This window comes from Schistocerca gregaria, chromosome 3, assembly GCF_023897955.1.
Source record: "Schistocerca gregaria isolate iqSchGreg1 chromosome 3, iqSchGreg1.2, whole genome shotgun sequence".
In the NCBI taxonomy this organism is placed as follows: Eukaryota; Metazoa; Arthropoda; class Insecta; order Orthoptera; family Acrididae; genus Schistocerca; species Schistocerca gregaria.
In genome coordinates, this window is record NC_064922.1 from 712,456,952 (window position 1) to 712,483,563 (window position 26,612).

The 26,612-nt window shown below is 48.6% G+C and overlaps 14 non-coding genes across 14 annotated transcripts; 6 read left to right on the forward strand and 8 right to left on the reverse strand.

The window, feature by feature from the left end:
- Positions 1–8,337: 8,337 nt before the first annotated feature.
- Positions 8,338–8,412, reverse strand: Trnas-uga (transfer RNA serine (anticodon UGA)). The gene has a single exon. It is a non-coding gene; the product is annotated as a tRNA-Ser (tRNA).
- Positions 8,413–9,837: 1,425 nt separating this feature from the next.
- Trnaa-cgc (transfer RNA alanine (anticodon CGC)) lies at positions 9,838–9,912 on the reverse strand. Its single transcript has one exon. It is a non-coding gene; the product is annotated as a tRNA-Ala (tRNA).
- Positions 9,913–10,137: 225 nt separating this feature from the next.
- Trnaa-ugc (transfer RNA alanine (anticodon UGC)) lies at positions 10,138–10,212 on the reverse strand. The gene has a single exon. It is a non-coding gene; the product is annotated as a tRNA-Ala (tRNA).
- Positions 10,213–13,437: 3,225 nt separating this feature from the next.
- On the reverse strand, positions 13,438–13,512 carry Trnaa-cgc (transfer RNA alanine (anticodon CGC)). The gene has a single exon. It is a non-coding gene; the product is annotated as a tRNA-Ala (tRNA).
- Positions 13,513–13,737: 225 nt separating this feature from the next.
- Trnaa-cgc (transfer RNA alanine (anticodon CGC)) lies at positions 13,738–13,812 on the reverse strand. Its single transcript has one exon. It is a non-coding gene; the product is annotated as a tRNA-Ala (tRNA).
- Positions 13,813–15,237: 1,425 nt separating this feature from the next.
- On the reverse strand, positions 15,238–15,312 carry Trnaa-cgc (transfer RNA alanine (anticodon CGC)). The gene has a single exon. It is a non-coding gene; the product is annotated as a tRNA-Ala (tRNA).
- Positions 15,313–17,037: 1,725 nt separating this feature from the next.
- Positions 17,038–17,112, reverse strand: Trnaa-cgc (transfer RNA alanine (anticodon CGC)). The gene has a single exon. It is a non-coding gene; the product is annotated as a tRNA-Ala (tRNA).
- A 3,824-nt stretch (positions 17,113–20,936) lies between these two features.
- Positions 20,937–21,011, reverse strand: Trnaa-cgc (transfer RNA alanine (anticodon CGC)). Its single transcript has one exon. It is a non-coding gene; the product is annotated as a tRNA-Ala (tRNA).
- Positions 21,012–23,966: 2,955 nt separating this feature from the next.
- On the forward strand, positions 23,967–24,041 carry Trnaa-cgc (transfer RNA alanine (anticodon CGC)). The gene has a single exon. It is a non-coding gene; the product is annotated as a tRNA-Ala (tRNA).
- A 225-nt stretch (positions 24,042–24,266) lies between these two features.
- Trnaa-cgc (transfer RNA alanine (anticodon CGC)) lies at positions 24,267–24,341 on the forward strand. The gene has a single exon. It is a non-coding gene; the product is annotated as a tRNA-Ala (tRNA).
- Positions 24,342–24,566: 225 nt separating this feature from the next.
- On the forward strand, positions 24,567–24,641 carry Trnaa-cgc (transfer RNA alanine (anticodon CGC)). Its single transcript has one exon. It is a non-coding gene; the product is annotated as a tRNA-Ala (tRNA).
- A 225-nt stretch (positions 24,642–24,866) lies between these two features.
- Positions 24,867–24,941, forward strand: Trnaa-cgc (transfer RNA alanine (anticodon CGC)). Its single transcript has one exon. It is a non-coding gene; the product is annotated as a tRNA-Ala (tRNA).
- A 525-nt stretch (positions 24,942–25,466) lies between these two features.
- On the forward strand, positions 25,467–25,541 carry Trnaa-cgc (transfer RNA alanine (anticodon CGC)). The gene has a single exon. It is a non-coding gene; the product is annotated as a tRNA-Ala (tRNA).
- Positions 25,542–26,066: 525 nt separating this feature from the next.
- Trnaa-cgc (transfer RNA alanine (anticodon CGC)) lies at positions 26,067–26,141 on the forward strand. Its single transcript has one exon. It is a non-coding gene; the product is annotated as a tRNA-Ala (tRNA).
- The last annotated feature ends 471 nt before the right edge of the window (positions 26,142–26,612 follow it).

Below are 26,612 nucleotides of genomic sequence, written 5' to 3' on the forward strand. Positions count from 1 at the left end.
GAGCAAATGCTGCGCAGCTAGCTCCATTCGACGGCCAACACCGCGGTTCCTGGTGTGTCCGCTGTGTCGCGCGTGTGATCATTGCTTGTACAGCCCTCTCGCAGTGTCCGGAGCAAGTATGGTGGGTCTGACACACCGGTGTCAATGTGTTCTTTTTTCCATTTCCAGGAGTGTATAAAAATGCAGTAAATGAAGCAGGCAAAAAGGAAAACAAACGTCTCAAAAACGAAATCGACAGGAAGTGCAAAATGGCTAACCAGGGATGGCTAGAGGACAAATGTAAGGATGTAGAAGGTACCCGTGGTCTAGGGGTAGAGCCGGCACGGTAGCTCAGCGTGTTCGGTCAGAGGGTTAGCAGCCCTCTGTAATAAAAAGCTGAGCTTATCGATCAACAACGAACTGAAACGGATGCCTTCCGACGTCCGCCCCGAGCAGATGCAACGAACAAAAAGGGAACAAAACGAGATTATTTAAAAAAAGGGGAGGGGGAAGCGTCTTTGATTCATAATCAAAACGTCTTCGGTCACGGGTGAGATCCCCGCCACTGCCTAAATTTTGATAAATAGTCAGCGTTGGCGGCCGAAGACTTCCGGCATAAGAAGTCAGCCTCATTCCGCCAACGGCCTTGTCAAAGAGGGCGGAGGAGCGGATAGAGGTTCAGGGCACTCTCTTGTCCTAGGGGTGGGAAATTGTCCCTAAAGGCGGAAGAATCAGCAATGATCAACGACATGAGGAGGCAGAAGGCAATGGAAACCACTGCATTAAAGACACGTAACGTGTATCCACAGGACATGTGGCATGTAGTTGAAGAAGTGTCATGATGATCTCTCCATTGGCAAAAGATTCCGGAATAGTCCCCCATTCGGATCTCCGGGAGGGGACTGCCAAGGGGGAGGTTACCATGAGAAAAAGATTGAATAATCAATTAAAGGATAATGCTCTACGAGTCGGGGCGTGGAATGTCAGAAGCTTGATCGTATTAGGAAAACTAGAAAATCTGAAAAGGGAAATGCAAAGGCTCAATCTAGATATAGTAGGGGTCAGTGAAGTGAAGTGGAAGGAAGACAAGGATTTCTGGTCAGATGAGTATCGGGTAATATCAACAGCAGCAGAAAATGGTATAACAGGTGTAGGATTCGTTATGAATAGGAAGGTAGGGCAGAGGGTGTGTTACTGTGAACAGTTCAGTGACCGGGTTGTTCTAATCAGAATCGACAGCAGACCAACACCGACAATGATAGTTCAGGTATACATGCCGATGTCGCAAGCTGAAGATGAACAGATAGAGAAATTGTATCAGGATATTGAAAGGGTAATGCAGTATGTAAAGGGGGACGAAAATCTAATAGCCATGGGCGACTGGAATGCAGTTGTAGGGGAGGGAGTAGAAGAAAAGGTTACAGGAGAATATGGGCTTGGGACAAGGAATGAAAGAGGAGAAAGACTAATTGAGTTCTGTAACAAGTTTCAGCTAGTAATAGCGAATACCCTGTTCAAGAATCACAAGAGGAGGAGGTATACTTGGAAAAGGCCAGGAGGTACGGGAAGATTTCAATTAGATTACATCATGGTCAGACAGAGATTCCGAAATCAGATGCTGGATAGTAAGGCGTACCCAGGAGCAGATATAGACGCAGATCACAATATAGTAGTGATGAAGAGTAGGCTGAAGTTCAAGACATTAGTGAGGAAGAATAAATACGCTAAGAAGTGGGATACGGAAGTTCTAAGGAATGACGAGATACGTTTGAAGTTCTCTAACGCTATAGATACAGCAATAATGAATAGCGCAGTAGGCAACACAGTTGAAGAGGAATGAACTTCTCTAAAAAGGGCCATCACAGAAGTTGGGAAGGAAAACATAGGTACAAAGAAGGTAGCTGCGAAGAAACCATGGGTAACAGAAGAAATACTTCAGTTGACTGATGAAAGGAGGAAGTGCAAACATATTCCGGGAAAATCAGGAATATAGAAATACAAGTCGCTGAGGAATGAAATAAACACGAAGTGCAGGGAAGCACAGATTAAATGGCTGCAGGAGAAATGTGATGACATCGAAAAAGATACGATTGTCGGAAGGACAGACTCAGCATACAGGAAAGTCAAAACAACCTTTGGTGACATTAAAAGCAAAGGTGGTAACATTAAAAGCGCAACGGGAATTCCACTGTTAAATGCAGAGGAGAGAGCAGATAGGTGGAAAGAATACATTGAAATCCTCTATGAGGGTGAAGATTTTTCTGATGTGATAGAAGAAGAAACAGGAGTCGATTTAGAAGAGATATGTAATCCAGTATTAGAATCGGAATTTAAAAGAGCTTTGGAGGACTTACGGTGAAATAAGGCAGAAGGGATAGATAACATTCCATCAGAATTTCTAAAATCATTAGGGGAAGTGGCAACAAAACGACTATTCACGTTGGTGTGTAGAATATATGAGTCTGGCGACATACCATCTGACTTTCGGAAAAGCATCATCCACACAATTCCGAAGACGGCAAGAGCTGACAAGTGCGAGAATTATCGCACAATCAGCCTAACAGCTCATGCATCGAAGCTGCTTACAAGAATAATATACAGAATAATGGAAAAGGAAATTGAGAATGCGCTAGGTGACGATCAGTTTGGCTTTAGGGAAAGTAAAGGCACGAGAGAGGCAATTCTGACGTTACGGCTAATAACGGAAGCAAGGCTAAAGAAAAATAAAGACACGTTCATAGGTTTTGTCGACCTGGAGAAAGCGTTCGACAATATAAAATGGTGCAAGCTGTTAGAGATTCTGAAAAAAGTAGGGGTAAGCTATAGGGAGAGACGGGTCATATACAATTTGTACAACAACCAAGAGGGAATAATAAGAGTGGACGATCAAGAACGAAGTGCTCGTATTAAGAAGGGAGTAAGACAAGGCTGTAGCCTTTCGCCCCTACTCATCAATCTGTACACCGAGGAAGCAATGATGGAAATAAAAGAAAGGTTCAGGAGTGGAATTAAAATACAAGGTGAAAGGATATCAATGATACCATTCGCCGATGACATTGCTATCCTGAGCGAAAGTGAAGAAGAATTAAATGATCTGCTGAACGGAATAAACAGTCTGATGAGTACACAGTATGGTTTGAGAGTAAATCGGAGAAAGACGAAGGTATTGAGAAGTAGTAGAAATGAGAACAGCGAGAAACTTAGCATCTGGATTGATGCTCACGAAGTCAATGAAGTTAAGGAATTCTGCTACCTAGGCAGTAAAATAACCAATGACGAACGGAGAAAGGAGGACATCAAAAGCAGACTCTCTATACCAAAAAAGGCATTTCTGGCCAAGAGAAGTCTACTAATATCAAATACCGGCCTTAATCTGAGGAAGAAATTTCTGAGGATGTACGTCTGGACTACAGCATTGTATGGTAGTGAAACATTGACTGTGGGAAAACTGGAACAGAAGAGAATCGAAGCATTTGAGATGTGGTGCTATAGACGAATGTTGAAAATTAGGTGGACTGTTAAGGTAAGGAATGAGAAGGTTCTACGCAGAATCGGAGAGGAAAGGAGTATGTGGAAAACACTGAGAGGGAGAAGGGACAGGATGATAGGACATCTGCTAAGACATGATGGAATGACTTCCATGGTACTAGAGGGAGCTGTAGAGGGCAAAAGCTGTAGAGGAAGACAGAGATTGGAATACGTCAAGCAAATAATTGAGGACGTAGATTGCAAGTGCTACTCTGAGATGAAGAGGTTTGCACAGGAAAGGAATTCGTGGCGGGCCGCATCAAACCAGCCAGTAGACTGATGACCAAAAAAAAGAAGCTTATCTCACTAGAGGTAAGATAGAACTGCCTACAGGAAAATTAGAGAGACCTTTGGAGAGAAGAGAACCACGTGTATGAATATCAAGAGCTCAGATGGCAACACAGTTCTAAGCAAAGAAGGGAAAGCAGAAAGGTGGAAGCAGTGTATAGAAGGTTTATACAAGGGCGATGTACTTGAGGACAATATTATGGAAATGGAAGAGGATGTAGATGAAGACGAAATGGGAGACAAGATACTGCGTGAAGAGTTTGACAGAGCACTGAAAGACCTGAGTCGAAACAAGGCCCCCGAAGTAGACAACATTCCATTAGAACTACTGACGGCCTTGGGAGAGCCAGTCATGACAAAACTCTACCAGCTGGTGAGCAAGATGCATGAGACAGGCGAAATACCCTCAGACTTCAAGAAGAATATAATAATTCCAATCCCAAAGAAAGCAGGTGCTGACAGATGTGAAAATTACCGAACTATCAGTTTAATAAGTCACAGCTGCAAAATACTAACGCAAATTCTTTACAGACGAATGGAAAAACTGGTAGATGCGGACCTCGGGGAGGATCAGTTTGGATTCCGTAGGAATGTTGGAACACGTGAGGCAATACTGACCTTACGAGAAAGATTAAGAAAAGGCAAACCTACGTTTCTAGCATTTGTAGACTTAGAGAAAGCTTTTGACAATGTTGACTAGAATACTCTCATTCAAATTCTGATGGTGGCAGGGGTAAAATACAGGGAGCGAAACGCTATTTACAATTTGTACAGAAACCAGATAGCAGTTATTAGAGTCGAGGGGCATGGAAGGGAAGCAGTCGTTGGGAGAGGAGTGAGACAGGCTTGTAGCCTCTCCCCGATGTCATTCAATCTGTATATGGAGCAAGCAGTAAAGGAAACAAAAGAAAAATTTGGAGAAGGTATTAAAATTCATGGAGAAGAAGTAAAAACTTTGAGGTTCGCCGATGACATTGTAATTCTGTCAGAGACGGCAAAGGACTTGGAAGAGAAGTTGAACGGAATGGATAGTGTCTTGAAAGGAGGATACAAGATGAACATCAACAAAAGCAAAACGAGGATAATGGACAAATTAAATCGGGTGATGCTGAGGGAATTAGATTAGGAAATGAGACACTTAAAGTAGTAAAGGATTTTGCTATTTAGGAAGTAAAATAACTGATGATGGTCGAAGTAGAAAGGATATAAAATGTAGACTGGCAATGCAAGGAAAGCGTTTCTGAAGAAGAGAAATTTGTTAACATCGAATATAGATTTAAGTGTCAGGAAGACATTTCTGAAAGTATTTGTTTGGAGTGTAGCCATGTATGGAAGTGAAACATGGACGATAACTAGTTTGGACATGAAGAGAACAGAAGCTTTCGAAATGTGGTGCTACAGAAGAATGCTGAAGATAAGGTGGATAGATCACGTAACTAATGAGGAGGTATTGAATAGGATTGGGGAGAAGAGAAGTTTGTGGCACAACTTGACTAGAAAAAGGGATCGGTTGGTAGGACATGTTCTGAGGCATCAAGGGATCACAAATTTAGCATTGGAGGGCAGAGTGGAGGGTAAAAATCGTAGAGGGAGACCAAGAGATGAATACACTAAGCAGATTCAGAAGGATGTAGGTTGCAGTAGGTACTGGGAGATGAAGAAGCTTGCACAGGATAGAGTAGCATGGAGAGCTGCATCAAACCAATCTCAGGACTGAAGATAACAACAACAACAACAACAACAACATATCTCATACGGAATATAAGAGCTAAATTAAAAACAGTAGGAGGTAAATAAAGATATTGTATTGTATTCTCTTATTTACTAAGGCGACATTTAGACTATGGGAAACGAACTATCGCTTAAACGTTTCAAAAACAACTGTATCGTTACTCCTGCTTACGAGGAGAACACTTCAAGTGTCATAATCCGATTTCCCAGAAACTTCGCTCAGTGGAAGAGCAGTGAAAATTAGGGAACGCAGGTCTCGGATTATCCGTAGACAAGAAATCATTTCTGCGGAAATGAAGGTCAAAGTTTACGTTCTAATGCATATGCCTTTAAGCAAGTAACTTTCCGACTAAAGCGGTAGAAAATTAGTGTTGCGACTTCGCCCATCTGCTTCCCATGTTCGAAGCCAGATTATTTTTTAAAAAAATTTTCTGTTGTTTACGTATGAGCGTAGATTACTACACAAACGTTTTCCAATGTACGTTGTAATGATGTGTCCGTATTCATCTACTAACTCCGTGACAGGTGAATGAATTTCAAGAAATAAAAATATAAGAACAACAATAAATAAATGGAAAAATTAATTTAAATTGTTTTCGACGTGATTCCTGCAGTGCATCTTGATTCATAATCAACTGCAAGCTCCAGTGTGGCCAACCTGTGAAATCTTCAGCAATGCTTATCTTGAAACTTCCTGGCAGATTAAAACTGTGTGCCCGACCGAGACTCGAACTCGGGACCTTTGCCTTTCGCGGGCAAGTGCTCTACCAACTGAGCTACCGAAGCACGACTCACGTCCGGTACTCACAGCTTTACTTCTGCCAGTATCCGTCTCCTACCTTCCAAACTTTACAGAAGCTCTTCTGCGAAACTTGCAGAACTAGCACTCCTGAAAGAAAGGATAGTGCAGAGACATGGCTTAGCCACAGCCTGAGGGATGTTTCCAGAATGAGATTTTCACTCTGCAGCGGAGTGTGCGCTGATATGAAACTTCCTGGCAGATTAAAACTGTGTGCCCGACCGAGACTCGAACTCGGGACCTTTGCCTTTCGCGGGCAAGTGCTCTACCAACTGAGCTACCGAAGCACGACTCACGTCCGGTACTCACAGCTTTACTTCTGCCAGTATCCGTCTCCTACCTTCCAAACTTTACAGAAGCTCTTCTGCGAAACTTGCAGAACTAGCACTCCTGAAAGAAAGGATACTGCAGAGACATGGCTTAGCCACAGCCTGAGGGATGTTTCCAGAATGAGATTTTCACTCTGCAGCGGAGTGTGCGCTGATATGAAACTTCCTGGCAGATTAAAACTGTGTGCCCGACCGAGACTCGAACTCGGGACCTTTGCCTTTCGCGGGCAAGTGCTCTACCAACTGAGCTACCGAAGCACGACTCACGTCCGGTACTCACAGCTTTACTTCTGCCAGTATCCGTCTCCTACCTTCCAAACTTTACAGAAGCTCTTCTGCGAAACTTGCAGAACTAGCACTCCTGAAAGAAAGGATACTGCAGAGACATGGCTTAGCCACAGCCTGAGGGATGTTTCCAGAATGAGATTTTCACTCTGCAGCGGAGTGTGCGCTGATATGAAACTTCCTGGCAGATTAAAACTGTGTGCCCGACCGAGACTCGAACTCGGGACCTTTGCCTTTCGCGGGCAAGTGCTCTACCAACTGAGCTACCGAAGCACGACTCACGTCCGTACTCACAGCTTTACTTCTGCCAGTATCTGTCTCCTACCTTCCAAACTTTACAGAAGCTCTTCTGCGAAACTTGCAGAACTAGCACTCCTGAAAGAAAGGATACTGCAGAGACATGGCTTAGCCACAGCCTGAGGGATGTTTCCAGAATGAGATTTTCACTCTGCAGCGGAGTGTGCGCTGATATGAAACTTCCTGGCAGATTAAAACTGTGTGCCCGACCGAGACTCGAACTCGGGACCTTTGCCTTTCGCGGGCAAGTGCTCTACCAACTGAGCTACCGAAGCACGACTCACGTCCAGTACTCACAGCTTTACTTCTGCCAGTATCCGTCTCCTACCTTCCAAACTTTACAGAAGCTCTTCTGCGAAACTTGCAGAACTAGCACTCCTGGAAGAAAGGATACTGCAGAGACATGGCTTAGCCACAGCCTGAGGGATGTTTCCAGAATGAGATTTTCACTCTACAGCGGAGTGTGCGCTGATATGAAACTTCCTGGCAGATTAAAACTGTGTGCCCGATCGAGACTCGAACTCGGGACCTTTGCCTTTCGCGGGCAAGTGCTCTACCAACTGAGCTACCGAAGCACGACTCACGTCCGGTACTCACAGCTTTACTTCTGCCAGTATCCGTCTCCTACCTTCCAAACTTTACAGAAGCTCTTCTGCGAAACTTGCAGAACTAGCACTCCTGAAAGAAAGGATACTGCAGAGACATGGCTTAGCCACAGCCTGAGGGATGTTTCCAGAATGAGATTTTCACTCTGCAGCGGAGTGTGCGCTGATATGAAACTTCCTGGCAGATTAAAACTGTGTGCCCGACCGAGACTCGAACTCGGGACCTTTGCCTTTCGCGGGCAAGTGCTCTACCAACTGAGCTACCGAAGCACGACTCACGTCCGGTACTCACAGCTTTACTTCTGCCAGTATCCGTCTCCTACCTTCCAAACCTTACAGAAGCTCTTCTGCGAAACTTGCAGAACTAGCACTCCTGAAAGAAAGGATACTGCAGAGACATGGCTTAGCCACAGCCTGAGGGATGTTTCCAGAATGAGATTTTCACTCTGCAGCGGAGTGTGCGCTAATATGAAACTTCCTGGCAGATTAAAACTGTGTGCCCGACCGAGACTCGAACTCGGGACCTTTGCCTTTCACGGGCAAGTGCTCTACCAACTGAGCTACCGAAGCACGACTCACGTCCGGTACTCACAGCTTTACTTCTGCCAGTATCCGTCTCCTACCTTCCAAACTTTACAGAAGCTCTTCTGCGAAACTTGCAGAACTAGCACTCCTGAAAGAAAGGATACTGCAGAGACATGGCTTAGCCACAGCCTGAGGGATGTTTCCAGAATGAGATTTTCACTCTACAGCGGAGTGTGCGCTGATATGAAACTTCCTGGCAGATTAAAACTGTGTGCCCGACCGAGACTCGAACTCGGGACCTTTGCCTTTCGCGGGCAAGTGCTCTACCAACTGAGCTACCGAAGCACGACTCACGTCCGGTACTCACAGCTTTACTTCTGCCAGTATCCGTCTCCTACCTTCCAAACTTTACAGAAGCTCTTCTGCGAAACTTGCAGAACTAGCACTCCTGAAAGAAAGGATACTGCAGAGACATGGCTTAGCCACAGCCTGAGGGATGTTTCCAGAATGAGATTTTCACTCTGCAGCGGAGTGTGCGCTGATATGAAACTTCCTGGCAGATTAAAACTGTGTGCCCGACCGAGACTCGAACTCGGGGCCTTTGCCTTTCGCAGGCAAGTGCTCTACCAACTGAGCTACCGAAGCACGACTCACGTCCGGTACTCACAGCTTTACTTCTGCCAGTATCCGTCTCCTACCTTCCAAACTTTACAGAAGCTCTTCTGCGAAACTTGCAGAACTAGCACTCCTGAAAGAAAGGATACTGCAGAGACATGGCTTAGCCACAGCCTGAGGGATGTTTCCAGAATGAGATTTTCACTCTGCAGCGGAGTGTGCGCTGATATGAAACTTCCTGGCAGATTAAAACTGTGTGCCCGACCGAGACTCGAACTCGGGACCTTTGCCTTTCGCGGGCAAGTGCTCTACCAACTGAGCTACCGAAGCACGACTCACGTCCGGTACTCACAGCTTTACTTCTGCCAGTATCCGTCTCCTACCTTCCAAACTTTACAGAAGCTCTTCTGCGAAACGTGCAGAACTAGCACTCCTGAAAGAAAGGATACTGCAGAGACATGGCGTAGCCACAGCCTGAGGGATGTTTCCAGAATGAGATTTTCACTCTACAGCGGAGTGTGCGCTGATATGAAACTTCCTGGCAGATTAAAACTGTGTGCCCGACCGAGACTCGAACTCGGGACCTTTGCCTTTCGCGGGCAAGTGCTCTACCAACTGAGCTACCGAAGCACGACTCACGTCCGGTACTCACAGCTTTACTTCTGCCAGTATCCGTCTCCTACCTTCCAAACTTTACAGAAGCTCTTCTGCGAAACTTGCAGAACTAGCACTCCTGAAAGAAAGGATACTGCAGAGACATGGCTTAGCCACAGCCTGAGGGATGTTTCCAGAATGAGATTTTCACTCTGCAGCGGAGTGTGCGCTGATATGAAACTTCCTGGCAGATTAAAACTGTGTGCCCGACCGAGACTCGAACTCGGGACCTTTGCCTTGCGCGGGCAAGTGCTCTACCAACTGAGCTACCGAAGCACGACTCACGTCCGGTACTCACAGCTTTACTTCTGCCAGTATCCGTCTCCTACCTTCCAAACTTTACAGAAGCTCTTCTGCGAAACTTGCAGAACTAGCACTCCTGAAAGAAAGGATACTGCAGAGACATGGCTTAGCCACAGCCTGAGGGATGTTTCCAGAATGAGATTTTCACTCTGCAGCGGAGTGTGCGCTGATATGAAACTTCCTGGCAGATTAAAACTGTGTGCCCGACCGAGACTCGAACTCGGGACCTTTGCCTTGCACGGGCAAGTGCTCTACCAACTGAGCTACCGAAGCACGACTCACGTCCGGTACTCACAGCTTTACTTCTGCCAGTATCCGTCTCCTACCTTCCAAACTTTACAGAAGCTCTTCTGCGAAACTTGCAGAACTAGCACTCCTGAAAGAAAGGATACTGCAGAGACATGGCTTAGCCACAGCCTGAGGGATGTTTCCAGAATGAGATTTTCACTCTGCAGCGGAGTGTGCGCTGATATGAAACTTCCTGGCAGATTAAAACTGTGTGCCCGACCGAGACTCGAACTCGGGACCTTTGCCTTTCGCGGGCAAGTGCTCTACCAACTGAGCTACCGAAGCACGACTCACGTCCGGTACTCACAGCTTTACTTCTGCCAGTATCCGTCTCCTACCTTCCAAACTTTACAGAAGCTCTTCTGCGAAACTTGCAGAACTAGCACTCCTGAAAGAAAGGATACTGCAGAGACATGGCTTAGCCACAGCCTGAGGGATGTTTCCAGAATGAGATTTTCACTCTGCAGCGGAGTGTGCGCTGATATGAAACTTCCTGGCAGATTAAAACTGTGTGCCCGACCGAGACTCGAACTCGGGACCTTTGCCTTTCGCGGGCAAGTGCTCTACCAACTGAGCTACCGAAGCACGACTCACGTCCGGTACTCACAGCTTTACTTCTGCCAGTATCCGTCTCCTACCTTCCAAACTTTACAGAAGCTCTTCTGCGAAACTTGCAGAACTAGCACTCCTGAAAGAAAGGATACTGCAGAGACATGGCTTAGCCACAGCCTGAGGGATGTTTCCAGAATGAGATTTTCACTCTGCAGCGGAGTGTGCGCTGATATGAAACTTCCTGGCAGATTAAAACTGTGTGCCCGACCGAGACTCGAACTCGGGACCTTTGCCTTTCGCGGGCAAGTGCTCTACCAACTGAGCTACCGAAGCACGACTCACGTCCGGTACTCACAGCTTTACTTCTGCCAGTATCCGTCTCCTACCTTCCAAACTTTACAGAAGCTCTTCTGCGAAACTTGCAGAACTAGCACTCCTGAAAGAAAGGATACTGCAGAGACATGGCTTAGCCACAGCCTGAGGGATGTTTCCAGAATGAGATTTTCACTCTGCAGCGGAGTGTGCGCTGATATGAAACTTCCTGGCAGATTAAAACTGTGTGCCCGACCGAGACTCGAACTCGGGACCTTTGCCTTTCGCGGGCAAGTGCTCTACCAACTGAGCTACCGAAGCACAACTCACGTCCGGTACTCACAGCTTTACTTCTGCCAGTATCCGTCTCCTACCTTCCAAACTTTACAGAAGCTCTTCTGCGAAACTTGCAGAACTAGCACTCCTGAAAGAAAGGATACTGCAGAGACATGGCTTAGCCACAGCCTGAGGGATGTTTCCAGAATGAGATTTTCACTCTGCAGCGGAGTGTGCGCTGATATGAAACTTCCTGGCAGATTAAAACTGTGTGCCCGACCGAGACTCGAACTCGGGACCTTTGCCTTTCGCGGGCAAGTGCTCTACCAACTGAGCTACCGAAGCACGACTCACGTCCGGTACTCACAGCTTTACTTCTGCCAGTATCCGTCTCCTACCTTCCAAACTTTACAGAAGCTCTTCTGCGAAACTTGCAGAACTAGCACTCCTGAAAGAAAGGATACTGCACAGACATGGCTTAGCCACAGCCTGAGGGATGTTTCCAGAATGAGATTTTCACTCTGCAGCGGAGTGTGCGCTGATATGAAACTTCCTGGCAGATTAAAACTGTGTGCCCGACCGAGACTCGAACTCGGGACCTTTGCCTTTCGCGGGCAAGTGCTCTACCAACTGAGCTACCGAAGCACGACTCACGTCCGGTACTCACAGCTTTACTTCTGCCAGTATCCGTCTCCTACCTTCCAAACTTTACAGAAGCTCTTCTGCGAAACTTGCAGAACTAGCACTCCTGAAAGAAAGGATACTGCAGAGACATGGCTTAGCCACAGCCTGAGGGATGTTTCCAGAATGAGATTTTCACTCTGCAGCGGAGTGTGCGCTGATATGAAACTTCCTGGCAGATTAAAACTGTGTGCCCGACCGAGACTCGAACTCGGGACCTTTGCCTTTCGCGGGCAAGTGCTCTACCAACTGAGCTACCGAAGCACGACTCACGTCCGGTACTCACAGCTTTACTTCTGCCAGTATCCGTCTCCTACCTTCCAAACTTTACAGAAGCTCTTCTGCGAAACTTGCAGAACTAGCACTCCTGAAAGAAAGGATACTGCAGAGACATGGCTTAGCCACAGCTTGAGGGATGTTTCCAGAATGAGATTTTCACTCTGCAGCGGAGTGTGCGCTGATATGAAACTTCCTGGCAGATTAAAACTGTGTGCCCGACCGAGACTCGAACTTGGGACCTTTGCCTTTCGCGGGCAAGTGCTCTACCAACTGAGCTACCGAAGCACGACTCACGTCCGGTACTCACAGCTTTACTTCTGCCAGTATCCGTCTCCTACCTTCCAAACTTTACAGAAGCTCTTCTGCGAAACTTGCAGAACTAGCACTCCTGAAAGAAAGGATACTGCAGAGACATGGCTTAGCCACAGCCTGAGGGATGTTTCCAGAATGAGATTTTCACTCTGCAGCGGAGTGTGCGCTGATATGAAACTTCCTGGCAGATTAAAACTCTGTGCCCGACCAAGACTCGAACTCGGGACCTTTGCCTTTCGCGGGCAAGTGCTCTACCAACTGAGCTACCGAAGCACGACTCACGTCCGGTACTCACAGCTTTACTTCTGCCAGTATCCGTCTCCTACCATCCAAACTTTACAGAAGCTCTTCTGCGAAACTTGCAGAACTAGCACTCCTGAAAGAAAGGATACTGCAGAGACATGGCTTAGCCACAGCCTGAGGGATGTTTCCAGAATGAGATTTTCACTCTGCAGCGGAGTGTGCGCTGATATGAAACTTCCTGGCAGATTAAAACTGTGTGCCCGACCTAGACTCGAACTCGTGACCCTTGCCTTTTGCGGGCAAGTGCTCTACCAACTGAGCTACCGAAGCACGACTCACGTCCGCTACTCACAGCTTTACTTCTGCCAGTATCCGTCTCCTACCATCCAAACTTTACAGAAGCTCTTCTGCGAAACTTGCAGAACTAGCACTACTGAAAGAAAGGATACTGCAGAGACATGGCTTAGCCACAGCCTGAGGGATGTTTCCAGAATGAGATTTTCACTCTGCAGCGGAGTGTGCGCTGATATGAAACTTCCTGGCAGATTAAAACTGTGTGCCCGACCGAGACTCGAACTCGGGACCTTTGCCTTGCGCGGGCAAGTGCTCTACCAACTGAGCTACCGAAGCACGACTCACGTCCGGTACTCACAGCTTTACTTCTGCCAGTATCCGTCTCCTACCTTCCAAACTTTACAGAAGCTCTTCTGCGAAACTTGCAGAACTAGCACTCCTGAAAGAAAGGATACTGCAGAGACATGGCTTAGCCACAGCCTGAGGGATGTTTCCAGAATGAGATTTTCACTCTGCAGCGGAGTGTGCGCTGATATGAAACTTCCTGGCAGATTAAAACTGTGTGCCCGACCGAGACTCGAACTCGGGACCTTTGCCTTGCGCGGGCAAGTGCTCTACCAACTGAGCTACCGAAGCACGACTCACGTCCGGTACTCACAGCTTTACTTCTGCCAGTATCCGTCTCCTACCTTCCAAACTTTACAGAAGCTCTTCTGCGAAACTTGCAGAACTAGCACTCCTGAAAGAAAGGATACTGCAGAGACATGGCTTAGCCACAGCCTGAGGGATGTTTCCAGAATGAGATTTTCACTCTGCAGCGGAGTGTGCGCTGATATGAAACTTCCTGGCAGATTAAAACTGTGTGCCCGACCGAGACTCGAACTCGGGACCTTTGCCTTTCGCGGGCAAGTGCTCTACCAACTGAGCTACCGAAGCACGACTCACGTCAGGTACTCACAGCTTTACTTCTGCCAGTATCCGCCTCCTACCTTCCAAACTTTACAGAAGCTCTTCTGCGAAACTTGCAGAACTAGCACTCCTGAAAGAAAGGATACTGCAGAGACATGGCTTAGCCACAGCCTGAGGGATGTTTCCAGAATGAGATTTTCACTCTGCAGCGGAGTGTGCGCTGATATGAAACTTCCTGGCAGATTAAAACTGTGTGCCCGACCGAGACTCGAACTCGGGACCTTTGCCTTTCGCGGGCAAGTGCTCTACCAACTGAGCTACCGAAGCACGACTCACGTCCGGTACTCACAGCTTTACTTCTGCCAGTATCCGTCTCCTACCTTCCAAACTTTACAGAAGCTCTTCTGCGAAACTTGCAGAACTAGCACTCCTGAAAGAAAGGATACTGCAGAGACATGGCTTAGCCACAGCCTGAGGGATGTTTCCAGAATGAGATTTTCACTCTGCAGCGGAGTGTGCGCTGATATGAAACTTCCTGGCAGATTAAAACTGTGTGCCCGACCGAGACTCGAACTCGGGGCCTTTGCCTTTCGCGGGCAAGTGCTCTACCAACTGAGCTACCGAAGCACGACTCACGTCCGGTACTCACAGCTTTACTTCTGCCAGTATCCGTCTCCTACCTTCCAAACTTTACAGAAGCTCTTCTGCGAAACTTGCAGAACTAGCACTCCTGAAAGAAAGGATACTGCAGAGACATGGCTTAGCCACAGCCTGAGGGATGTTTCCAGAATGAGATTTTCACTCTGCAGCGGAGTGTGCGCTGATATGAAACTTCCTGGCAGATTAAAACTGTGTGCCCGACCGAGACTCGAACTCGGGACCTTTGCCTTTCGCGGGCAAGTGCTCTACCAACTGAGCTACCGAAGCACGACTCACGTCCGGTACTCACAGCTTTACTTCTGCCAGTATCCGTCTCCTACCTTCCAAACATTACAGAAGCTCTTCTGCGAAACTTGCAGAACTAGCACTCCTGAAAGAAAGGATACTGCAGAGACATGGCTTAGCCACAGCCTGAGGGATGTTTCCAGAATGAGATTTTCACTCTGCAGCGGAGTGTGCGCTGATATGAAACTTCCTGGCAGATTAAAACTGTGTGCCCGACCGAGACTCGAACTCGGGACCTTTGCCTTGCGCGGGCAAGTGCTCTACCAACTGAGCTACCGAAGCACGACTCACGTCCGGTACTCACAGCTTTACTTCTGCCAGTATCCGTCTCCTACCTTCCAAACTTTACAGAAGCTCTTCTGCGAAACTTGCAGAACTAGCACTCCTGAAAGAAAGGATACTGCAGAGACATGGCTTAGCCACAGCCTGAGGGATGTTTCCAGAATGAGATTTTCACTCTGCAGCGGAGTGTGCGCTGATATGAAACTTCCTGGCAGATTAAAACTGTGTGCCCGACCGAGACTCGAACTCGGGACCTTTGCCTTTCGCGGGCAAGTGCTCTACCAACTGAGCTACCGAAGCACGACTCACGTCCGGTACTCACAGCATTACTTCTGCCAGTATCCGTCTCCTACCTTCCAAACTTTACAGAAGCTCTTCTGCGAAACTTGCAGAACTAGCACTCCTGAAAGAAAGGATACTGCAGAGACATGGCTTAGCCACAGCCTGAGGGATGTTTCCGAAATGAGATTTTCACTCTGCAGCGGAGTGTGCGCTGATATGAAACTTCCTGGCAGATTAAAACTGTGTGCCCGACCGAGACTCGAACTCGGGACCTTTGCCTTTCGCGGGCAAGTGCTCTACCAACTGAGCTACCGAAGCACGACTCACGTCCGGTACTCACAGCTTTACTTCTGCCAGTATCCGTCTCCTACCTTCCAAACTTTACAGAAGCTCTTCTGCGAAACTTGCAGAACTAGCACTCCTGAAAGAAAGGATACTGCAGAGACATGGCTTAGCCACAGCCTGAGGGATGTTTCCAGAATGAGATTTTCACTCTGCAGCGGAGTGTGCGCTGATATGAAACTTCCTGGCAGATTAAAACTGTGTGCCCGACCGAGACTCGAACTCGGGACCTTTGCCTTTCGCGGGCAAGTGCTCTACCAACTGAGCTACCGAAGCACGACTCACGTCCGGTACTCACAGCTTTACTTCTGCCAGTATCCGTCTCCTACCTTCCAAACTTTACAGAAGCTCTTCTGCGAAACTTGCAGAACTAGCACTCCTGAAAGAAAGGATACTGCAGAGACATGGCTTAGCCACAGCCTGAGGGATGTTTCCAGAATGAGATTTTCACTCTGCAGCGGAGTGTGCGCTGATATGAAACTTCCTGGCAGATTAAAACTGTGTGCCCGACCGAGACTCGAACTCGGGACCTTTGCCTTTCGCGGGCAAGTGCTCTACCAACTGAGCTACCGAAGCACGACTCACGTCCGGTACTCACAGCTTTACTTCTGCCAGTATCCGTCTCCTACCTTCCAAACTTTACAGAAGCTCTTCTGCGAAACTTGCAGAACTAGCACTCCTGAAAGAAAGGATACTGCAGAGACATGGCTTAGCCACAGCCTGAGGGATGTTTCCAGAATGAGATTTTCACTCTGCAGCGGAGTGTGCGCTGATATGAAACTTCCTGGCAGATTAAAACTGTGTGCCCGACCGAGACTCGAACTCGGGACCTTTGCCTTTCGCGGGCAGGTGCTCTACCAACTGAGCTACCGAAGCATGACTCACGTCCGGTACTCACAGCTTTACTTCTGCCAGTATCCGTCTCCTACCTTCCAAACTTTACAGAAGCTCTTCTGCGAAACTTGCAGAACTAGCACTCCTGAAAGAAAGGATACTGCAGAGACATGGCTTAGCCACAGCCTGAGGGATGTTTCCAGAATGAGATTTTCACTCTGCAGCGGAGTGTGCGCTGATATGAAACTTCCTGGCAGATTATAACTGTGTGCCCGACCGAGACTCGAACTCGGGACCTTTGCCTTGCGCGGGCAAGTGCTCTACCAACTGAGCTACCGAAGCACGACTCACGTCCGGTACTCACAGCTTTACTTCTGCCAGTATCCGTCTCCTACCTTCCAAACTTTACAGAAGCTCTTCTGCGAAACTTGCAGAACTAGCACTCCTGAAAGAAAGGATACTGCAGAGACATGGCTTAGCCACAGCCTGAGGGATGTTTCCAGAATGAGATTTTCACTCTGCAGCGGAGTGTGCGCTGATATGAAACTTCCTGGCAGATTAAAACTGTGTGACCGACCGAGACTCGAACTCGGGACCTTTGCCTTTCGCGGGCAAGTGCTCTACCAACTGAGCTACCGAAGCACGTCTCACGTCCGGTACTCACAGCTTTACTTCTGCCAGTATCCGTCTCCTACCTTCCAAACTTTACAGAAGCTCTTCTGCGAAACTTGCAGAACTAGCACTCCTGAAAGAAAGGATACTGCAGAGACATGGCTTAGCCACAGCCTGAGGGATGTTTCCAGAATGAGATTTTCACTCTGCAGCGGAGTGTGCGCTGATATGAAACTTCCTGGCAGATTAAAACTGTGTGCCCGACCGAGACTCGAACTCGGGACCTTTGCCTTTCGCGGGCAAGTGCTCTACCAACTGAGCTACCGAAGCACGACTCACGTCCGGTACTCACAGCTTTACTTCTGCCAGTATCCGTCTCCTACCTTCCAAACTTTACAGAAGCTCTTCTGCGAAACTTGCAGAACTAGCACTCCTGAAAGAAAGGATACTGCAGAGACATGGCTTAGCCACAGCCTGAGGGATGTTTCCAGAATGAGATTTTCACTCTGCAGCGGAGTGTGCCCTGATATGAAACTTCCTGGCAGATTAAAACTGTGTGCCCGACCGAGACTCGAACTCGGGACCTTTGCCTTTCGCGGGCAAGTGCTCTACCAACTGAGCTACCGAAGCACGACTCACGTCCGGTACTCACAGCTTTACTTCTGCCGGTATCCGTCTCCTACCTTCCAAACTTTACAGAAGCTCTTCTGCGAAACTTGCAGAACTAGCACTCCTGAAAGAAAGGATACTGCAGAGACATGGCTTAGCCACAGCCTGAGGGATGTTTCCAGAATGAGATTTTCACTCTGCAGCGGAGTGTGCGCTGATATGAAACTTCCTGGCAGATTAAAACTGTGTGCCCGACCGAGACTCGAACTCGGGACCTTTGCCTTTCGCGGGCAAGTGCTCTACCAACTGAGCTACCGAAGCACGACTCACGTCCGGTACTCACAGCTTTACTTCTGCCAGTATCCGTCTCCTACCTTCCAAACTTTACAGAAGCTCTTCTGCGAAACTTGCAGAACTAGCACTCCTGAAAGAAAGGATACTGCAGAGACATGGCTTAGCCACAGCCTGAGGGATGTTTCCAGAATGAGATTTTCACTCTGCAGCGGAGTGTGCGCTGATATGAAACTTCCTGGCAGATTAAAACTGTGTGCCCGACCGAGACTCGAACTCGGGACCTTTGCCTTTCGCGGGCAAGTGCTCTACCAACTGAGCTACCGAAGCACAACTCACGTCCGGTACTCACAGCTTTACTTCTGTCAGTATCCGTCTCCTACCTTCCAAACTTTACAGAAGCTCTTCTGCGAAACTTGCAGAACTAGCACTCCTGAAAGAAAGGATACTGCAGAGACATGGCTTAGCCACAGCCTGAGGGATGTTTCCAGAATGAGATTTTCACTCTGCAGTGGAGTGTGCGCTGATATGAAACTTCCTGGCAGATTGAAACTGTGTGCCCGACCGAGACTCGAACTCGGGACCTTTGCCTTTCGCGGGCAAGTGCTCTACCAACTGAGCTACCGAAGCACGACTCACGTCCGGTACTCACAGCTTTACTTCTGCCAGTATCCGTCTCCTACCTTCCAAACTTTACAGAAGCTCTTCTGCGAAACTTGCAGAACTAGCACTCCTGAAAGAAAGGATACTGCAGAGACATGGCTTAGCCTCAGCCTGAGGGATGTTTCCAGAATGAGATTTTCACTCTGCAGCGGAGTGTGCGCTGATATGAAACTTCCTGGCAGATTAAAACTGTGTGCCCGACCGAGACTCGAACTCGGGACCTTTGCCTTCGCGGGCAAGTGCTCTACCAACTGAGCTACCGAAGCACGACTCACGTCAGGTACTCACAGCTTTACTTCTGCCAGTATCCGCCTCCTACCTTCCAAACTTTACAGAAGCTCTTCTGCGAAACTTGCAGAACTAGCACTCCTGAAAGAAAGGATACTGCAGAGACATGGCTTAGCCACAGCCTGAGGGATGTTTCCAGAATGAGATTTTCACTCTGCAGCGGAGTGTGCGCTGATATGAAACTTCCTGGCAGATTAAAACTGTGTGCCCGACCGAGACTCGAACTCGGGACCTTTGCCTTTCGCGGGCAAGTGCTCTACCAACTGAGCTACCGAAGCACGACTCACGTCCGGTACTCACAGCTTTACTTCTGCCAGTATCCGTCTCCTACCTTCCAAACTTTACAGAAGCTCTTCTGCGAAACTTGCAGAACTAGCACTCCTGAAAGAAAGGATACTGCAGAGACATGGCTTAGCCACAGCCTGAGGGATGTTTCCAGAATGAGATTTTCACTCTGCAGCGGAGTGTGCGCTGATATGAAACTTCCTGGCAGATTAAAACTGTGTGCCCGACCGAGACTCGAACTTGGGACCTTTGCCTTTCGCGGGCAAGTGCTCTACCAACTGAGCTACCGAAGCACGACTCACGTCCGGTACTCACAGCTTTACTTCTGCCAGTATCCGTCTCCTACCTTCCAAACTTTACAGAAGCTCTTCTGCGAAACTTGCAGAACTAGCACTCCTGAAAGAAAGGATACTGCAGAGACATGGCTTAGCCACAGCCTGAGGGATGTTTCCAGAATGAGATTTTCACTCTGCAGCGGAGTGTGCGCTGATATGAAACTTCCTGGCAGATTAAAACTGTGTGCCCGACCGAGACTCGAACTCGGGACCTTTGCCTTTCGCGGGCAAGTGCTCTACCAACTGAGCTACCGAAGCACGACTCACGTCCGGTACTCACAGCTTTACTTCTGCCAGTATCCGTCTCCTACCTTCCAAACTTTACAGAAGCTCTTCTGCGAAACTTGCAGAACTAGCACTCCTGAAAGAAAGGATACTGCAGAGACATGGCTTAGCCACAGCCTGAGGGATGTTTCCAGAATGAGATTTTCACTCTGCAGCGGAGTGTGCGCTGATATGAAACTTCCTGGCAGATTAAAACTGTGTGCCCGACCGAGACTCGAACTTGGGACCTTTGCCTTTCGCGGGCAAGTGCTCTACCAACTGAGCTACCGAAGCACGACTCACGTCCGGTACTCACAGCTTTACTTCTGCCAGTATCCGTCTCCTACCTTCCAAACTTTACAGAAGCTCTTCTGCGAAACTTGCAGAACTAGCACTCCTGAAAGAAAGGATACTGCAGAGACATGGCTTAGCCACAGCCTGAGGGATGTTTCCAGAATGAGATTTTCACTCTGCAGCGGAGTGTGCGCTGATATGAAACTTCCTGGCAGATTAAAACTGTGTGCCCGACCGAGACTCGAACTCGGGACCTTTGCCTTTCGCGGGCAAGTGCTCTACCAACTGAGCTACCGAAGCACGACTCACGTCCGGTACTCACAGCTTTACTTCTGCCAGTATCCGTCTCCTACCTTCCAAACTTTACAGAAGCTCTTCTGCGAAACTTGCAGAACTAGCACTCCTGAAAGAAAGGATACTGCAGAGACATGGCTTAGCCACAGCCTGAGGGATGTTTCCAGAATGAGATTTTCACTCTGCAGCGGAGTGTGCGCTGATATGAAACTTCCTGGCAGATTAAAACTGTGTGCCCGACCGAGACTCGAACTCGGGACCTTTGCCTTGCGCGGGCAAGTGCTCTACCAACTGAGCTACCGAAGCACGACTCACGTCCGGTACTCACAGCTTTACTTCTGCCAGTATCCGTCTCCTACCTTCCAAACTTTACAGAAGCTCTTCTGCGAAACTTGCAGAACTAGCACTCCTGAAAGAAAGGATACTGCAGAGACATGGCTTAGCCACAGCCTGAGGGATGTTTCCAGAATGAGATTTTCACTCTGCAGCGGAGTGTGCGCTGATATGAAACTTCCTGGCAGATTAAAACTGTGTGCCCGACCGAGACTCGAACTCGGGACCTTTGCCTTTCGCGGGCAAGTGCTCTACCAACTGAGCTACCGAAGCACGACTCACGTCCGGTACTCACAGCTTTACTTCTGCCAGTATCCGTCTCCTACCTTCCAAACTTTACAGAAGCTCTTCTGCGAAACTTGCAGAACTAGCACTCCTGAAAGAAAGGATACTGCAGAGACATGGCTTAGCCACAGCCTGAGGGATGTTTCCAGAATGAGATTTTCACTCTGCAGCGGAGTGTGCGCTGATATGAAACTTCCTGGCAGATTAAAACTGTGTGCCCGACCGAGACTCGAACTCGGGACCTTTGCCTTTCGCGGGCAAGTGCTCTACCAATTGAGCTACCGAAGCACGACTCACGTCCGGTACTCACAGCTTTACTTCTGCCAGTATCCGTCTCCTACCTTCCAAACTTTACAGAAGCTCTTCTGCGAAACTTGCAGAACTAGCACTCCTGAAAGAAAGGATACTGCAGAGACATGGCTTAGCCACAGCCTGAGGGATGTTTCCAGAATGAGATTTTCACTCTGCAGCGGAGTGTGCGCTGATATGAAACTTCCTGGCAGATTAAAACTGTGTGCCCGACCGAGACTCGAACTCGGGACCTTTGCCTTTCGCGGGCAAGTGCTCTACCAACTGAGCTACCGAAGCACGACTCACGTCCGGTACTCACAGCTTTACTTCTGCCAGTATCCGTCTCCTACCTTCCAAACTTTACAGAAGCTCTTCTGCGAAACTTGCAGAACTAGCACTCCTGAAAGAAAGGATACTGCAGAGACATGGCTTAGCCACAGCCTGAGGGATGTTTCCAGAATGAGATTTTCACTCTGCATCGGAGTGTGCGCTGATATGAAACTTCCTGGCAGATTAAAACTGTGTGCCCGACCGAGACTCGAACTCGGGACCTTTGCCTTTCGCGGGCAAGTGCTCTACCAACTGAGCTACCGAAGCACGACTCACGTCCGGTACTCACAGCTTTACTTCTGCCAGTATCCGTCTCCTACCTTCCAAACTTTACAGAAGCTCTTCTGCGAAACTTGCAGAACTAGCACTCCTGAAAGAAAGGATACTGCAGAGACATGGCTTAGCCACAGCCTGAGGGATGTTTCCAGAATGAGATTTTCACTCTGCAGCGGAGTGTGCGCTGATATGAAACTTCCTGGCAGATTAAAACTGTGTGCCCGACCAAGACTCGAACTCGGGACCTTTGCCTTTCGCGGGCAAGTGCTCTACCAACTGAGCTACCGAAGCACGACTCACGTCCGGTACTCACAGCTTTACTTCTGCCAGTATCCGTCTCCTAACTTCCAAACTTTACAGAAGCTCTTCTGCGAAACTTGCAGAACTAGCACTCCTAAAAGAAAGGATACTGCAGAGACATGGCTTAGCCACAGCCTGAGGGATGTTTCCAGAATGAGATTTTCACTCTGCAGCGGAGTGTGCGCTGATATGAAACTTCCTGGCAGATTAAAACTGTGTGCCCGACCTAGACTCGAACTCGTGACCCTTGCCTTTTGCGGGCAAGTGCTCTACCATCTGAGCTACCGAAGCACGACTCACGTCCGCTACTCACAGCTTTACTTCTGCCAGTATCCGTCTCCTACCATCCAAACTTTACAGAAGCTCTTCTGCGAAACTTGCAGAACTAGCACTCCTGAAAGAAAGGATACTGCAGAGACATGGCTTAGCCACAGCCTGAGGGATGTTTCCAGAATGAGATTTTCACTCTGCAGCGGAGTGTGCGCTGATATGAAACTTCCTGGCAGATTAAAATTGTGTGCCCGACCGAGACTCGAAATCGGGACCTTTGCCTTTCGCGGGCAAGTGCTCTACCAACTGAGCTACCGAAGCACGACTCACGTCCGGTACTCACAGCTTTACTTCTGCCAGTATCCGTCTCCTACCTTCCAAACTTTACACACTCCGCTGCAGAGTGAAAATCTCATTCTGGAAACATCCCTCAGGCTGTGGCTAAGCCATGTCTCTGCAGTATCCTTTCTTTCAGGAGTGCTAGTTCTGCAAGTTTCGCAGAAGAGGTTCTGTAAAGTTTGGAAGGTAGGAGACAGATACTGGCAGAAGTAAAGCTGTGAGTACCGGACGTGAGTCGTGCTTCGGTAGCTCAGTTGGTAGAGCACTTGCCCGCGAAAGGCAAAAGTCCCGAGTTCGAGTCTCGGTCGGGCACACAGTTTTAATCTGCCAGGAAGTTTCATATCAGCGCACACTCCGCTGCAGAGCGAAAATCTCATTCTGGAAACATCCCTCAGGCTGTGGCTAAGCCATGTCTCTGCAGTATCCTTTCTTTCAGGAGTGCTAGTTCTGCAAGTTTCGCAGAAGAGCTTCTGTAAAGTTTGGAAGGTAGGAGACGGATACTGGAAGAAGTAAAGCTGTGAGTACCGGATGTGAGTCGTGCTTCGGTAGCTCAGTTGGTAGAGCACTTGCCCGCGAAAGGCAAAGGTCCCGAGTTCGAGTCTCGGTCGGGCACACAGTTTTAATCTGCCAGGAAGTTTCATATCAGCGCACACTCCGCTGCAGAGTGAAAATCTCATTCTGGAAACATCCCTCAGGCTGTGGCTAAGCCATGTCTCTGCAGTATCCTTTCTTTCAGGAGTGCTAGTTCTGCAAGTTTCGCAGAAGAGCTTCTGTAAAGTTTGGAAGGTAGGAGACGGATACTGGCAGAAGTAAAGCTGTGAGTACCGGACGTGAGTCGTGCTTCGGTAGCTCAGTTGGTAGAGCACTTGCCCGCGCAAGGCAAAGGTCCCGAGTTCGAGTCTCGGTCGGGCACACAGTTTTAATCTGCCAGGAAGTTTCATATCAGCGCACACTCCGCTGCAGAGTGAAAATCTCATTCTGGAAACATCCCTCAGGCTGTGGCTAAGCCATGTCTCTGCAGTATCCTTTCTTTCAGGAGTGCTAGTTCTGCAAGTTTCGCAGAAGAGCTTCTGTAAAGTTTGGAAGGTAGGAGACGGATACTGGCAGAAGTAAAGCTGTGAGTACCGGACGTGAGTCGTGCTTCGGTAGCTCAGTTGGTAGAGCACTTGCCCGCGCAAGGCAAAGGTCCCGAGTTCGAGTCTCGGTCGGGCACACAGTTTTAATCTGCCAGGAAGTTTCATATCAGCGCACACTCCGCTGCAGAGTGAAAATCTCATTCTGGAAACATCCCTCAGGCTGTGGCTAAGCCATGTCTCTGCAGTATCCTTTCTTTCAGGAGTGCTAGTTCTGCAAGTTTCGCAGAAGAGCTTCTGTAAAGTTTGGAAGGTAGGAGACGGATACTGGCAGAAGTAAAGCTGTGAGTACCGGACGTGAGTCGTGCTTCGGTAGCTCAGTTGGTAGAGCACTTGCCCGCGCAAGGCAAAGGTCCCGAGTTCGAGTCTCGGTCGGGCACACAGTTTTAATCTGCCAGGAAGTTTCATATCAGCGCACACTCCGCTGCAGAGTGAAAATCTCATTCTGGAAACATCCCTCAGGCTGTGGCTAAGCCATGTCTCTGCAGTATCCTTTCTTTCAGGAGTGCTAGTTCTTCAAGTTTCGCAGAAGAGCTTCTGTAAAGTTTGGAAGGTAGGAGACGGATACTGGCAGAAGTAAAGCTGTGAGTACCGGACGTGAGTCGTGCTTCGGTAGCTCAGTTGGTAGAGCACTTGCCCGCGCAAGGCAAAGGTCCCGAGTTCGAGTCTCGGTCGGGCACACAGTTTTAATCTGCCAGGAAGTTTCATATCAGCGCACACTCCGCTGCAGAGTGAAAATCTCATTCTGGAAACATCCCTCAGGCTGTGGCTAAGCCATGTCTCTGCAGTATCCTTTCTTTCAGGAGTGCTAGTTCTGCAAGTTTCGCAGAAGAGCTTCTGTAAAGTTTGGAAGGTAGGAGACGGATACTGGCAGAAGTAAAGCTGTGAGTACCGGACGTGAGTCGTGCTTCGGTAGCTCAGTTGGTAGAGCACTTGCCCGCGAAAGGCAAAGGTCCCGAGTTCGAGTCTCGGTCGGGCACACAGTTTTAATCTGCCAGGAAGTTTCATATCAGCGCACACTCCGCTGCAGAGTGAAAATCTCATTCTGGAAACATCCCTCAGGCTGTGGCTAAGCCATGTCTCTGCAGTATCCTTTCTTTCAGGAGTGCTAGTTCTGCAAGTTTCGCAGAAGAGCTTCTGTAAAGTTTGGAAGGTAGGAGACGGATACTGGCAGAAGTAAAGCTGTGAGTACCGGACGTGAGTCGTGCTTCGGTAGCTCAGTTGGTAGAGCACTTGCCCGCGCAAGGCAAAGGTCCCGAGTTCGAGTCTCGGTCGGGCACACAGTTTTAATCTGCCAGGAAGTTTCATATCAGCGCACACTCCGCTGCAGAGTGAAAATCTCATTCTGGAAACATCCCTCAGGCTGTGGCTAAGCCATGTCTCTGCAGTATCCTTTCTTTCAGGAGTGCTAGTTCTGCAAGTTTCGCAGAAGAGCTTCTGTAAAGTTTGGAAGGTAGGAGACGGATACTGGCAGAAGTAAAGCTGTGAGTACCGGACGTGAGTCGTGCTTCGGTAGCTCAGTTGGTAGAGCACTTGCCCGCGAAAGGCAAAGGTCCCGAGTTCGAGTCTCGGTCGGGCACACAGTTTTAATCTGCCAGGAAGTTTCATATCAGCGCACACTCCGCTGCAGAGTGAAAATCTCATTCTGGAAACATCCCTCAGGCTGTGGCTAAGCCATGTCTCTGCAGTATCCTTTCTTTCAGGAGTGCTAGTTCTGCAAGTTTCGCAGAAGAGCTTCTGTAAAGTTTGGAAGGTAGGAGACGGATACTGGCAGAAGTAAAGCTGTGAGTACCGGACGTGAGTCGTGCTTCGGTAGCTCAGTTGGTAGAGCACTTGCCCGCGCAAGGCAAAGGTCCCGAGTTCGAGTCTCGGTCGGGCACACAGTTTTAATCTGCCAGGAAGTTTCATATCAGCGCACACTCCGCTGCAGAGTGAAAATCTCATTCTGGAAACATCCCTCAGGCTGTGGCTAAGCCATGTCTCTGCAGTATCCTTTCTTTCAGGAGTGCTAGTTCTGCAAGTTTCGCAGAAGAGCTTCTGTAAAGTTTGGAAGGTAGGAGACGGATACTGGCAGAAGTAAAGCTGTGAGTACCGGACGTGAGTCGTGCTTCGGTAGCTCAGTTGGTAGAGCACTTGCCCGCGAAAGGCAAAGGTCCCGAGTTCGAGTCTCGGTCGGGCACACAGTTTTAATCTGCCAGGAAGTTTCATATCAGCGCACACTCCGCTGCAGAGTGAAAATCTCATTCTGAATGCTTATCTTGTTTCTTTCCCCAGTATGTCGTTGTTGTGGTCTTCAGTCCAGAGACTGGTTTGATGCAGCTCTCCATGTTACTCTATCCTGTGTATGATTC